This window comes from Gadus macrocephalus, chromosome 9 (genome assembly GCF_031168955.1).
Source record: "Gadus macrocephalus chromosome 9, ASM3116895v1".
Lineage (NCBI taxonomy): Eukaryota > Metazoa > Chordata > Actinopteri > Gadiformes > Gadidae > Gadus > Gadus macrocephalus.
In genome coordinates this window covers 8134557-8148630 of record NC_082390.1, presented here as the reverse complement: position 1 = coordinate 8148630, position 14074 = coordinate 8134557, and the positions used below count along the sequence as shown (strand labels likewise).

The 14074-nt window shown below is 48.2% G+C and overlaps 1 protein-coding gene across 2 annotated transcripts in view; it reads right to left on the bottom strand.

Annotated features, from left to right (window-relative positions):
* Positions 1-5231, bottom strand: part of LOC132464294 (leucine-rich repeat-containing protein 4C-like) — a 53440-nt gene extending 48209 nt beyond the window's left edge. The window contains exons 1-2 of one of the 2 annotated variants that reach the window (XM_060060595.1): positions 3886-5231; positions 3346-3614 (exon numbers count right to left, since the gene is read on the bottom strand). The gene's annotated coding sequence lies outside the window, so the exon portion shown is untranslated. Of the gene's footprint in view, positions 1-3345 lie in introns of both variants that reach the window. The other variant, XM_060060594.1, reaches the window with a different exon arrangement.
* Positions 5232-14074: the final 8843 nt, after the last annotated feature.

Sequence of the window (14074 nt, the reverse complement as noted above, 5' to 3'; positions counted from 1 at the left end):
AGTTTCTGAGGTCAGCTGAGGGCCACATGATGCAGCCATGCCTCGTTATACGCTATACAGACAAAGATCCTGCATCACACCGCTGAATGCCTTTTACACCAAGCTGGTTCACATTGGTGGTGACAAGGTCAGCCATTCCTGGTGTGTGAGCGTTATTCACACACAAGAAAGGAATTTGTTTTCCTTTGAAGCAAAGGCAGAAAAATAAAAATGTGCACGTTAGGACATGCTGACATTTGAGGCATTTAAGAAGGAAAAAACCCATTCCAATAACAACAAGTGTTTTGTTTTGAAGGGAAAGCCTGGGCTTTGCCGTTTCAATTCGAACTATTTGCAAGATTGCCACTTTGAATAATCACAAAACTTCCACGGTGTGAAACTGGGGCCCACATCGGCCCTGCCTTACCTCGCTCTAATATATTGGCCCCAGACTCCAATCTACTGGGCCAGGCTTTAGAGAAGCACAGAGAGCCTTTTGCACACGAAGCAATCTTCCTGGTAGCATCATACGTTAAAGAATTTAAGAGCAAAGACCTTGACCAAAGGTAAGAATTGTGGTGTGGATTAAATGTGACAACGTCGGGAGCATTGGAATCGTTCCCCCATGACGATCATATTTCCATAATAAAAATAATAATGATCCAATAGCTATTACTCCAATGAGAGCTCCCGCTCCTGTAAACCATTGTTTGAAGTCCCAGTCCTTTGAACGGACACAAGTGGAACGGGCAAGGTTACCTTTACCAGCACCCAAACAAAGCACTGCTTGTGTCTCAACACAAGTCCACAACAAAACGCAACAGAGATCAAGCAGTCAACGCCCTTAGTTATTAAATCTCCCTTTCAAGTCCCATCCAACTCTGAAAGAGAAACCTCGAACCCGGAGCATGTGTAACATTGAGGGGACTCCTTATTGGTGGAAGACCTCGGCAGCCACAGAGTTGCATGCTTATGGTGCCCTAAGCCTGGCTTTACATAGATTACTCTGACATGGCACAATGTGCTGGACCATATCTGAACGGAGTCCTAGAAGCACGATCCCAAAGAGGCAGTATCGGCGAACAGCAAGTGCACATGAATCTGCTCGCTTGCTGCGATATCCTGACCACCCGGTAGCCTTTACCCACCTGAAGCGCTCTTTCCCTCATTTTGTGACCGGTGAGCTCGGAGGATCCTCAATAAGTCTGGGAGGGAGCAGATGGGTGCGGTTGTGAGGGGGGGGGGGGGGGGGGGGGGAGAAACAGACATAAAACAGATGTCTGTTGTCGTGACATCATCAAATAAAGGCTTGATTTGTGTGGGAAGCCCCCCTCCTCGAGCCCCTCTTCCTCCTCCACACCTCCCTCACGCTCCCCCTCCACCACCACCAACTTGAGTTCCATGCCACCTCCTCCTCGCCCTGCACCTGTCTTCCAGACCTGCTTCGTCCGGACCCCTCTACCTCATCCTCCACCTCCACATGTGTTCCAGGCCTGGATCGTCCGGACCCTCCTCCTTATAAACCTGCAGCTGTCCCAGGTTCGGGGTTCGCTCTGAACCCCCCCCCCCCCCCCCGTGCCCTGTGTCCCAGGAGTGCGGCGGCAGACTTCACACTAGATTAACTCCTTCATTTCCAATTAGCTCTCCTCTTCACGGCGCCGACATTGCGGCCGCGGACGGCGCCCTCATCAAGGGCGTACGACTCCCATTCATTAAAAGATATACGCCCCCCCCCCCCCCCCCACCCCCCCAGCCAGCTGTGAGCGCTTCAGCATGGGGTTCAGTGGAGGTGAGTCACAACAAGGCATTGGTATACTCTGCTGTGTGAATCATTCTGCAGCAGCGACAAATAACACGCTCAGTGTGGGGGTAGCACTCCCTCCGTGTGTGCGCGTGTGTGTGTGTGTGTGCGTATGTTTGTGTGTGTAGGGTGGGTTTGTTATGCTAAATAATTAGGTTGGGGGGGGGGGATAAACAGTCAGCCGCGTTCATTGTCTCCGTGCACTAGACAGGTCCTTGGTATCAAGCGGTGACCTCACAGGTGATGGAGGGAGGTCATTACTACGCAGGCCCGGTCTATGTTGGTGCCGTTGCTTCGAGTTACTTTTGTTACACACACACACACAACTTGTAATCCCATGGATCAATGAACTCATGCTATTTATGTGTAGGTTATTACGGGGCAAAACAAATACATGCCATTCATTGGCATTAAATTGTTGTGCGATCATCTAAACACATTGCTTTTATTTGACACGGTTATCGATGACCAAGAGAAAGGCACGCGCGTCTATACAGAGTTTAGAAAGGGGTTAATAAGGTTGGCCTAGTGGCCAACACGGGAACTGCAGCCCTGCGTGTTGTATTTAGCGAGGAGAGGTCTAGTGGAAAGTCTGATTCAGCACCACGTACCAGGGACAGCTCTTTCCGGCCAATTCAGCTGTGCTTTAAGGGAGAAGAAATCCTCTCCTCCGTTAGATTAAAGCGGCAGAGCGCACTTCGATTTACAGGGGGTACATATGCCCCGGATCAAATACATAATGATAAAATGGGTTTGATTTATGTTTGACTACACACTTCAAGAATTGGCCTATGGGCTCTGTATAGGCATGCATATAAATAATCAGGCATGCACACACACACAAACACACACACGCACGCGCACCCAAGCACGCGCGCACACACACACACACACACACACACACACACACACACACACACACACACACACACACACACACACACACACACACACACGGTAATATGCTACTGACAGACAGACAGACAGACAGACAGACAGACAGACAGACAGACAGACAGACAGACAGACAGACAGACAGACAGACAGACAGACAGACAGACAGACAGACAGACAGACAGACAGACAGACAGACAGACAGGCCGTTCGCCAGACATACTGTATCTCTAGATAGAGAGGAGGAAAGAGAGAGGAAAAGATCGGCCAGATAGATTTATGAACAGACAGTCAGTCAGACAGACGGACGGACATACAGATTAGGAGCCTGAATGTGTGCAGTAACGTTTGTTCTCGATGGCCTCATGTGAACGGGTCCAGCTCTTCAAATGGCTCCTATTTTGTATGGAGACATAATCGACATATCTCCGAAAATAGGAAAACCCAGTTATCCACTCTGGGTTGGTTCACGTTATAATGAACTCACCGACGCATATCCTCTCCTCTCACATCGGGAAAGCACTTGGATCAGGTTCTACTTTTATCTTGCAAATGCTAGAAATTACTTTATTTCGCATTTAGTCGCTCTACCATTAAAATAAAAAAAACATGTTCATATACCACAGAAAATGAAACAGCGTTTCGGCCGACACACACACACACTAACTTACTTGTTCTCGAAGATGTGGAGCAACCTCGGATGCCTGGATCAGACGCAAAGTGATCCTTCTTCTTCCGCTGCTCGCTTCCAAGAAAAACTGCATTGAAAATACATCCGCGATTCTCATGCGATCTGGCCGAAGCCCGAGTCTCCGTGTGGACGCGGTGGCTCCTCCATCCCCAAAGAGACGAGGCGTCTAATCCACCCGCTGCTGCCGCCGCTGTAGTACTGATGCTGAGGATGCTGCCACCGCTGGTGATGCTGGTGATGCTGCTGCTGCTGCAAATGGATCCGTCGGTTCAGGTTTTCAAGACGCAAAAAATATGGAGACACCCACAAGTGCTACCGCTGGAGCCAAAGCCAACCGTGTCCATCTATCTGTGTTTTGTGTGTGTGTGTGTGTGTGTGTGTGTGTGTGTGTGTGTGTGTGTGTGTGTGTGTGTGTGTGTGTGTGTGTGTGTGTGTGTGTGTGTGTGTGTGTGTGTGTGTGTGTGAGTGTGTAACTATTTGGTTGTGGCTCTGCGTATTAGAATACAAAAGATGATGATACCAGCGAGTGATCTTTTGGAGATGCTCAAAGACTTGAGTTGTTCTGTCGTGGATCCCAGCAGGGTCTAGAAAATCCTGGCGGCTCCGGACTGGATCGTTATGTCGGCCACGTCCACCACGCAGATGCAGATTGTTCTGAGAAGCCCTCTCACGGCGACACGAAGGATGAACTTTCTTCCGGTGGGCTTTGAGCCCCGTGGAATCCGAGCGGCATTCACCTCACAGTTCAGTGCGGGTCCCCGAAATGCTTCCCAAATCTACAAATCTACTGAGGTTTATCTTTGGCGCGTCCCGGACTCGTCCCCGTCTCCTCCTTGGAGCAGGCCGGTGGAGTTCAAATGATGAGGCTGTTTGATTCTTTCTTTATTTGAATCAATCCAACGTCGAGTTGTACCCGTCAAATGTGGTTCAAATCTATCAGGTCTCCAGTCTTACTTTTCAAAACCCGGACGCAGCTGAGGGGTCGCTGTCCTTCTCTCTCCTCTCTCCAGACGCACGCATCACAATCTCAGTGTTGCTTGGATATTTCCGTGAAGGGCTCCCCCCCCCCCACACCTTGTGTTGCATGAGAGTTCATTCAGCAAAGGTTTCGACGCGGAGTTTTCTTGCAGCGATACCGACCACCACCATGATCAGCGATCCGACACCTACGCGTCCGAGGCGAGGCTCTCCTCCATCCACGACGCAAGGAAAGGAGATTAGTTCATCGGAATGGTTCACGCAGTGCCGCTGCTGCCTGCTGAGGGTTCGTGCTTTATTTCCCCAAGCGAAACCGCTTTTAAACTAATGCGCGATGAGAAGTTCAACCGCGTATCCTCCTGCGTCGAGATTCGAAGACTCCTGCGACGCACGGGGACCTCAGTGCGCAAGACGCCCGAGTGAAGCGCAGGGTCCAGCGGTCTCTGTCGGAGACGGGGATGGAATTGATAAGTGGACGTACGGGTGATGTTGTGTGGTGGTTTTCGTAGACCTCCCCAAGGATCAACAGCTCTCCGGACAATTAGGGTTCGGTGTATTCCGTAGGTCACTGAGAGTGCGTCAGAGACGCGTCTTGGAGCTGTGCAGCACGGGGGACGTCTCACCTCAGCCCCGTGGATTCAGAGACATCAAGCAGTGTAATTGACAGGCGTTTTCTGCCACAGCTGCGATTTCCACTGCAAAACTCCACCTCACCGCCTCTACGCACCACGCCGTATGAAAATAGTCAAACAAAAGTGGTATATTTTTCTCCATCTTTTTATTTTTCCATCTCCCTCGTTCAGTGGGTGAGCGAAGAGGAAAATAAACTATCGAAAGCTCATGTTGTCCAGAGCCGCGTAGCGCGTTTGTGTGCGAGAGAGAGAGAGAGAGAGAGAGAGAGAGAGAGAGAGAGAGAGAGAGAGAGAGAGAGAGAGAGAGAGAGAGAGAGAGAGAGAGAGAGAGAGAGATTCTCACAAATATCTCGCAAATGGGACACTAGTGCCACCTACTGATGCTCTTCACCTGGCTGTGCGCTGAGACTCCACAACGTGTTGCCTACCCTGCGGTCGAATGTCGTGTGGAGCTCGCATAGATCCACCATAACGTCGGTACGCTCTTACCTTTAAGCGTATCCACAAAGGTGTTTACTGATATTGTCTCATTCGATTTGCCGAATGCTACAGCGTGCTAGGAGGTTGCCAGTCCGACCCTAATCCATAATCTCTCTATACAAAAACGTCCACGGTGACCGCAACTCTTTGAGTTGCAACAACAGGATGCAAATCTTGCTTAATTTGCGTGTTGACAGGGCTTAATTGAGCATTTCTGTGACCCGGGCCAGGAATCACACATTTTCAGACCCATGGAGGTGCAGTTAACACACTTAGAAGGAGGATAGTGAACTTGTGTTTTAGGCAGTCTTTACCTGTCAGATATTTTGTATTTGTTATTCGTTAGATAACTTTATTCCCATATTATACATATTATAGTGTTAAATGGACTGCATTTATACAGCGCTTTTCTAGCCAGTGGCCGCTATGTGCTTTACTATTTTGCCTAACATTCACCCATTCATGCACACATTCACACACCGACGATGGAGCCAACCATGCAAGGCGCCAGCCAGCTCGTTGGGAGTAGTTAGGACTCCTGTTTCACAGACCGCCGGCCGTTCAACACTCCAGTGATGTGTAGGCTTAAGAGTAGGACGTCCATCTATGGATTCTCATCAAAATCATCATATCATCATGTCGTCCCTAGTATAGGGGGGGGGGGTCTCCAGTGGACCACCACAGGGTCCCGGGGGGAACCGTCTCTAGACCGGACCAGGAGTTGGTTAACTGGGGGGAACATTAGGATTCTGGATCAGCCAGCTGTCCATTCAGCTGTCAACACCGGATCTCATTCCCTTCACTGCTCTGAGTCCTGCTCACTCACCTGCCATCATATCTGCTGACCCGCCCGACTGTCTGCGTGTGTGTGTGTGTGTGTGTGTGTGTGTGAGTGTGTGTGTATGAGTGCATACGTTTTGTGTGTGTGCGTGTGCGTGCATGTGCGTGTGTGTGTGTTCAGCCTTCAGTGGAAACGCGCCCTGGCCTTTTTTGCTTTCAGGAGAAGCGGCAGCATAAAGAAACCGGTCCATTCTCCACCGCAGTCCACGTACGTCTCCCAGTTCTCCTTCCTGCACCATCAGCCGCCGGCATCCACAGGATCCCGGGATCCATGTTGTAGAGTTCCGGTCACGCCTCATGCATGCCTGAAATCCACCTTGGGTTGTTAACGCCCTCGCTCTGTGGTTTGGATTCAATTCATCTCTCTTGTTGGTACACACGCTTATTGTTGTGTAGGATCTGATTTTCTCTGCGGGGACTATCTCCACGTCGATGGCTGTTATCGCAGCCGAATATCCGAGGAGGAAAACAGCGGTGACTCGAGGTGCTCGCTGCATCGACGTAGCACGTAACGTCGAGTACTGGCGTACTAGCCTGGGTAGCCCCGTCCATTCTTCCAGCAAATTGAGTTCGCCCTGCACAAGGGTCTGGAGAAGAGCAATACATTTCATTCTGCTTCCGATAGGTTTTTGCGGGAGCCAATTGAGAGCCAAGCTGGCTTTTCCCCTTGGCGCGCTATTGGCTGGTTTAACACAATGACGACAGGGAAGCGACGGCAAGCAGCCAATCGCGTACCGACAGTTGAACTGGGCCCGTTGATCACTCCTCTTGTGCTGAAGAAAACCATAGCAGCTTCCCCAGACCAACATGCAATCTACGATTGGCTTCGTCTGGCAAGAGCGTACTGGCGTACAGGAAGAAAGGAAAAGGCCAACGATACACTGCATTGTGTTTTACTTTCACTCATATTCATCTTTAAGGTTTATGTATGGTGTATAGAAGGAGGTCAGTTCCCACACACACACATGCATTCTTGGGGGCACACACACACAAACACACACACACACACACACACACACACACACACACACACACACACACACACACACACACACACACACACACACACACACACACAAATGCTTGTTTTGGGCCCACGCACACACACACCAATGTTTTCCTCACACATGCTTGTACTCTCACACACGCACACACACACACACAGACAAACACTCTATACAAAGATTTACAAACACACATACACACTATACAAATACACATGTACACACACATCTTGAAACTCTATAGATATATACATTCACACACACAGACACTCACACACACACTGTATAAATACACCCGTACACACGCCAACACTACATACACACACAAAGACACAAACACACTCTGCATACACAAACATATATTCAAAGACACACACACACGCACATCCCAGTGCGTGCATGTGCTGCTATTCTCAGTTTATTCTCAGTCACACATGCACGGTCGTGGACGGGCTGCATGCAGATGACTTTTGCACGGGGAACAAGGTTAAAGGTATCCAGAGCTCACATTGTACACAACGTGTGTCCTGGTTTCCCGAAAGAGCAAGCCAGGCTCCCTGGGGAGCGATGTGCTGAAGAGGCAGGGCCAGGAACTGCTCTCCTTAGCCAGGCACGTTGACTATCTGCTCCGTCGGCCAAACCCACTCAGGAGACGATTTCCTCGATTATCGGCAATCTGTGAGTAACGGCCTCACACGGGGTGGACCGGAGACCGGAGACCCTACACTAGAGGCTCGACCGGGGCCTTATCAGCGGCCCCCCAGTCCAGTGTTTCAGACCCGGTGTCTGCAGGGTCTAAAGGAATTAAGATAAGGAGCGGTGGTGGTGTTATTAGTGGTTGCAGAGCGAGGTTAGTTAAAGTTCCCTAAAAGAGAGAAATTAGCTCCTCTATTTTCAAATTAGGTAGCCTATAGTTTAATTACTTAAATAACAGACTAAAGCGTTAATTTTCATATCTTTGCCCCCCAAAAATGTATATGTGCTTTCTTCTTGTTTGCGTAGTATGACAGACGCCTGCACTACAGTTGAACTGGCAGTGTTTCATCCATGGCTCTTTTGTCAACTTTAAGTCGAAGCAGGGTGATTAGAAACCGAGTGTTAGCATTGACTGCTTAGCGCTGCTGTAGCGAAGCTCGGCCCTATAGCCATCGACAAAGCCATCAAAAAACTTCCGGAATGTCCCGCCCCACGAAGCTCATTAAAAAAAAAACAATCTGACTTTGGCGGATGCGGTCCTAAAGCATTGAGCTAGGTTGAGTTGTGTCGTTGTTTTATGGTTATTATTATTATTGCACTGGGTATTTTTCACAATACTGATGCAGGGTTTGGGCTAGCACGTTGAGGAAATTACAAGTACATATTAACATGTCCAAGCAACCATTTTGTTTGCACGTTGTGCTTTCAATGAGAACAATCCTGGTTAAACTCTTATTTCTCTGACATTTTCCCCTGCCCTGTAACCCAAACTGTCTTTCCACCAAAAAGGCTTTTCATCAAAGTCTGCATCCTTCAACTTGCATCCTCAAATTCTTGGCTGGCAAATCAGTTTATTTTTTTTGTTCTAGTCAGCCCCTGTATGGCTGGTAAATATTCATCATTGAAAGTGTGCATTCTGCTAATAACATTCTCTGTCCTAAATTGCTTCAATTTCCCAACATAATTGGCAAAGCAGACAAGATGGCAGCCTTGATTGAAAGATCCTGGCGGAGGCCCAGAAGCACTTTCCTGAGACTCTGGCCGTATGTGGATGAATATGGAGATGGATGATCCTGGTATGAGAGCCTTGTTACTCTTAGAGTCCACGCCATTAATCAATACTGTTTATTGACATGTGAATATTAACGGGCATTAGTTTGCTGGTGGGAATTTGGTAACATGAATAATGAAATAGATAATATACAAAGGGCATGCTAACCTCGGAGGACGTTATTGCAAAGAACTCTGGCTCTCGTTAATTTTTGTTGTATACGTTGCATTTTAATATTTCTTTTGAACTTCATGATGAATACAAATTATTTCTCGACCATTGCCCTTAGTAATTGGTGTGCATAGAATGAGCTTTACATTGCGCTACATCCATTCAACCAAAGCACAAAGGACATGGTGCACGTGAAAAATCGTGATGCCAATGCTTGTATTTCCATATATTCAATGTATTAACATGCGCCCTTTAGTTAGATGTAAACGAATGTCTGCTGTGCTATAATTTCACATGGGATTGCATTGAGCATAGCACATGTAGGATTGAATGCTTACATCTGGTGATATTACAAGAAAGTGTTTCATCACAGAATGACAGATATTAAGCCTTATCTTCGCTCAGACACACAGAATAATGCAATTTGCGGTAATTACGTTCCCAAATTCCCTTTCGACGGGTGCCGACCACGGAGTGATGGATTTAGCGACAGAGAGCGTCTTGACTGGGGTGAGCTCTCAGCCTCGTCTGGAACCTCTAATCCTGTATCATAGACACAGATCCACCCCCTCCAGCCTGCTGCTCTCTCACTGAGGTTCTGTTTCTCTGGCCACGTCCCACAGGCAGCGCTACGGACAATAACGTACTGATTCACAGGTGACATGGAGGCAGGGACACTGGCATCTGGATGTGACAGACCCTCCCTCTCGCTCACTCCCTCTCTCTCTCACACTCTCTCTCACACTCTCTCTCTCACACTCTCTCTCCCTCTATCCCACTCTCTCCGAGTCTCTCTCTCTCTCTCTCTCTCTCTCTCCCTCTCTCTATCCCTCCCTCTCTCTCTCCTACGCTCTCTCCCCCTCTCTCTCCCTCTTTCTCTTAGACTCACTCCTGCTCTCTCTCTATCTCTCTCTCTCTCTCTTCCTCTTTCTCTGACACTGACTCTCTGTCTCTCACTCTTTCTCTCACACACACAGAGGGATGGAGAGGAAGAGAGAGTGGAGGGAGAGAGATGATGTAGATATGTTGAATTATTCAACATACTTAATGGATATTGATTTGAGGAGAGCGACGGAAATTCTGTCACACTTTAGTCACACACAAAATAAACCCCTTTTCAAAGCGTTGAGAAGTGACCTCAGAGCCACCCAGCCGACCCCAGACAGCCGTTGTTTCGAACATCAACACTGGGGTGGATGGAGGAGGAGGAGGAGAGGGGAGGAGGAGAGGCAAGCTGGAGAGGGGAGGAGGAGAGGGGAGGAGGAGAGGGGGGGGGAGAGGGGAGGAGGAGAGGGGAGGAGGAGAGGGGAGGAGGGGAAGAGAGGAGGGGAGGGGAGTTGGAGAGGGGAGTTGGAGAGGGGAGAAGGGGTGGAGAGGGGAGGAGGAGAGGGGGGGGAGGAGAGGGGAGGAGGAGAGGGGGGGAGGAGAGGGGAGGAGGGGAAGAGAGGAGCGGAGGGGAGTTGGAGAGGGGAGAAGGAGAGGGGAGGAGGAGAGGGGAGGAGGGGAGGTGGAGAGGGGAGAAGGAGAGGGGAGGAGGAGAGGGGAGGAGGGGAAGAAAGGAGGGGAGGGGAGGAGGGGAAGAGAGGAGGGGAGGGGTGGTGGAGAGGGGAGAAGGAGAGGGGAGGAGGAGATGGGAGGAGGAGAGGGAAGGAGGCTGCGGCCCTCACAAGAAGATACAAGGGTGATGCAAGACGCACCACTTAATTTAGCGGCGGTATATCAATGACGCAGCAGACGCGTGCACGAGGCCAAGCGCCGCTGGCTATGGGAGGGCTTAGGCAGGCCCTACTTGGAGTATATTGTACAAATGCCTCAAGACACCAGTTATAGGATTTCCTACAAACTTTCTGCCAGCAATTTAAGCCTTGCCCTTTGCCATAATCCTCCATGAGTCTCATATTTGGCCAACATGTAGAAGGGGTTTCCAGTCTCGTAAAAAAAATGAAAGTTTCAACCAGAACTGCTATAAAATGCACTTCAAGCAGAATAACGATAGCAGCTTACTCCGACCAAGTGAAGGTCTTATATTGCTGCCTTTTTTATTATAAGAAAAACAGATAAACGGATACTGTGGAGAGCCACTCAACATCGAGTTAAAGAAAAACTTGGAGAGAGTATCCGAGTTCAACATACCAGCTCAGTCCAATGCATTGATGCGGCGTCGAAAGACTTCATGAAACTGTGACTACACAGTGCACTTTACATGTGCCTCTCTACCACACAGTTGGATAGTATCCCTGTGAAGGACAACCATAGCGACCGTGTATTTAGAAGGCACCATGACGTCTTCACCCCACCTCCTTGAGCTAGTTTGGGCGGCAGTAGCTCAGGAGGTAGAGCGGGTTGACTGGTATCCGGAAGGTTGCTAGTGTGGTAGAAAATACTGAAGGCTTAAAATAATATTTGCCAAATGTTGGAATATATTGGTGGGGGGGGGGGGGGGGGGGAGGTACAGGCTCCAGACCTTGTTCCATTGTTATTCAACAGCTCAGAGGATCAGACAGACATCCTTCTGTAGCCAATGATATCAGTCTATCTATCAGTTCACTTAGATGTAAGTATAAGTAAGGTTAACTTAAAGTATGAATTATACAAGAATATAAGGTAGATATATTTACAATGGAGCCAAATGTTAAACACTTGATATTACCTGGCTTTCCTTGGTCAACAAGTACTTGCATTCTGAGCGACATTTACATGACTCATTGACGTGTTACAAAAGATGTGCCCCCTCATTTATGCATAAGTGCCCCCTCAAAGACGACTGGCTCACGTCACGGTAAGAGGAAACGCCCTCCTATGGTATCATGTCTGTGATTTCAGAATGTATATTCTGGTTCCAAGTTGGAATTAGGTTAACTAATCCATACCCCGGTTAAAATCAGACACTACCAGCTTTAGGATTATGACTGCATGCCACAGACAAATAAAGTGGCATTGTTTACTATTGCAAAGTAATTTAATTAAAGGCCTCACTTTAACTAATGTATAATATGGAACTTCATGTAACTAATGTTGAATATGTAAACCTTTTGTACGTAATGCTAGTATTACTGTATGAAATGTAATTTGGATATCGTGGGCGTGAACGTCTGAAGGCCTGTAGTTTAGAGCATTGTGATTGCCCAAGGACATCTTATGGGAGGTCACACAATTATGATATAACGTAGTGCTCCGAGACTGTTCGCGAGTTCTTTACAAACCAACTCAAGTGATTTTGGGGGGACAATAAAGCCTTGATCATTCTACCTTAGTCCTTCTCGACCTCGCGTAATTTGTAGTATTAGACAGTGGGTCTTATCCACGACACTAGTTCCATCCCCGGCTCCTCCGAACGTTGAGGTGTCCCTGAGCAAGATGCCTCACCCTGACTGCTCCTGACGAGCTGGCTGTTGCCCTGTTTGGTTGACTCCACCGTCGGTATGTGAATGAGTGGTTGTAAATCGCTTTGGATTAAAGCGTCAGCAAAACCCCCTAAATGTAGCTATGTAGTCGCCACGCCAGCGCCTTCACCTTCCCCCTGTCATCAGGCTAACGCCGTCCTAAACACTTCTGACCCTGTGGATCTCTCACCATAGTGCCAATCCAATGAGACATGCATCCTATATCTCCCTTATCCTGAAAAGACAATACACAACCCATCAGAAAAGCGTTATAAATCGAATCATTCAAGTTCTGACGTGTAGGAAACGCATATGGGCTGCGAGGGAGCACAGTGGGTTTCGCTAGTTCCAGTTTCCTCTGAGCCCATTAAGGGTGTCGGCCGTTCCCCCAGCCTTCACCCACGACGGACAGCTGGGCCCCACTGTGTGTGCATGGCCTCTCTGCCTCCCCCCAGCCGGGGAAGGGAAACAACATGGCTTGGTGATTAAACCGGTGATTCACATGTTGTGGTGATCAGTTTCCTTTGTGATTGTGTTTTGGGCCAGGAAAGGTCTTATGATGGAGTGATTGAACGACAATTTGGTTCAAGGTTGGTACAGGAAATGTTTATCTTTGAATAATTACCAAAAATCTAAATTAGGGAGTAAATGAGTAAATGTTCTACCGTGTTATTCAGAGTAGTTTTTCCACACAATGTCATTTAATTATTCGTCACCTGAGTTTACTATTGTGTTGTGATACAGAGAAACCCCTTGACCTAGCCACTGTATAATTGGCTTGACCAGGAGAAGACTCGCACACTAACACACACAGCTCTGACGAGACTCGCACACACAAGCGGGATCCTCCTTGTCATGTCAAAAGGCGTTTCACTCCCCTGGCTCCATTGGCGTCCATGTTCCTTTGTGTGTTCCCGCTCTGTCGCAGGTCGAGCGTTGCCTGCAGCTCGGCAGCGCAGCTCCTTGCTGCTGGCGAGCAGTGACAGCTGAAGGGGCGGGGCCAGATCGGCATCCTCAGTCATCTCACATCCACAATGATGTCAATCCGGGGAACACAATTGGCACAGTGACAAATGGCAATTATGCTTGTGATGGGTTTGTTAGAGAGTTAATTACTCATGGAAATGTTGATTCTGACTTAACTGGACGAATGAGTGGTCATAGCGTGAAGCCGACTGTTATATACTGCACATGTCAATCAAATGTTCAGCAGTTGATTGAAAGCAATTATGAAATGGAAAACAGACGTTGATGTTTCTCTTTTCTTCGTTTAGAATAAACTAATAAACCTCACAAATATGTTATTTTGTACAGCTTATCAAAAACGAAATAGGCTCCATGATTAGAGAAATATGAAAGTTTAAACAGTAAACCAAAACAAAGAAATGCTTCTAAAATTATCTGAAAGAATACAAAGTCAAATGATTTAACCGTGTAACAACTGTTATTCTCACTGCTCATATCATCCCAGTGC